The 1,104-nt window shown below is 35.4% G+C and overlaps 1 pseudogene; it reads right to left on the bottom strand.

The window, feature by feature from the left end:
- Positions 1–479: 479 nt before the first annotated feature.
- On the bottom strand, positions 480–598 carry LOC120612123 (uncharacterized; annotated as a pseudogene).
- Between the last annotated feature and the right edge of the window lie 506 nt (positions 599–1,104).

Genomic DNA, 1,104 nt, shown 5'->3' with positions numbered 1-1,104 from the left:
AATATATTTTTCTGTAATACTCTTCCCAATTTTACATGATAAACTACTAGAGGACAGAGTCCCTTAATGTGAGGCAAGCCCAGTCCATGATCAGAGTAAATATGTGAGTAGTAAACTTGAATGTGACTTGTGTAAACTGACAGTTTGAAAATAGAAAGCTTTGTTTTCAGACTCATAGTGACTGAGCAATAACAAAGATTTAACAGTTAATATAAAAGAATCAATTTCCCTTACAAAGAAGCAGTGGCTAAGACCCACAAGGACAGCTTTGAAACATCCACTGTCTGAGATAAACCTTCACAATAAATAATTACTTATTTTAAAGGAACTCAATGAAGGGTGGGATTGTTTCTTTCCCTGGTATTCATTATTTGAAAACTATTAATAAGCAATTGGAATACTAATAGTAATGTTTAAAATGCTTAGCAAAACTAGCCAAATGTCTATTTTGGTCATTGAAATCCTTTTTTTTTTTTTTAAGCCTACAGCACCTGGTATTCCTAGGTGGTCTCACATCCAAGTACTAACCAGGCCCGACCCTCCTTTGCTTCTGAGATCAGAGGAGATCGGGCGTGTTCAGGGTGGCATGGCCATAGACTTTTTTTTTTTACTCGAGTGTTTGTGCCGAAATTTAGCTCACTAAATTTTATATTCTCAGCTTCTGATAATTTTTTTAGATGAGGTTGGAAAGACAGGAATGAATTTAAGAGTAGTTCCTCCCACATCAATTTGAATACACCCAATGGCTGTCTTGGGACATCAATCAATAGTCCTAACGGTGTCCACAGGCTAGTGGATTGCATTCCCACTTCATCTGGTGTAACATTTAGTAAAGACATCATTGGTTGTGATAGAAAGAGATACATAGATCAAAATCATATGTGCTTTCCATGACTTTCTTGTATAAAATAAACTCTTAATTATCTATTTAAAAACCCTCATTATAATATTCTACAGACAATACTAGAGCTCATTATTGCCCAACCATTTGTGTATGATTTCTGCTGTGTCACGTGTAAATGAATACCAGATATTTAGTTCCACAGCACTCAAAGTTTTTCAGGTTTTGTCCTCAAAAGCTGCCAACTCCCTCTTAAAAAACAA

This window comes from Pteropus medius, unplaced genomic scaffold (assembly GCF_902729225.1).
Source record: "Pteropus medius unplaced genomic scaffold, Ma_sr-lr_union100, whole genome shotgun sequence".
NCBI lineage: Eukaryota > Metazoa > Chordata > Mammalia > Chiroptera > Pteropodidae > Pteropus > Pteropus medius.
This window is presented reverse-complemented; position numbering and strand designations above follow the sequence as displayed.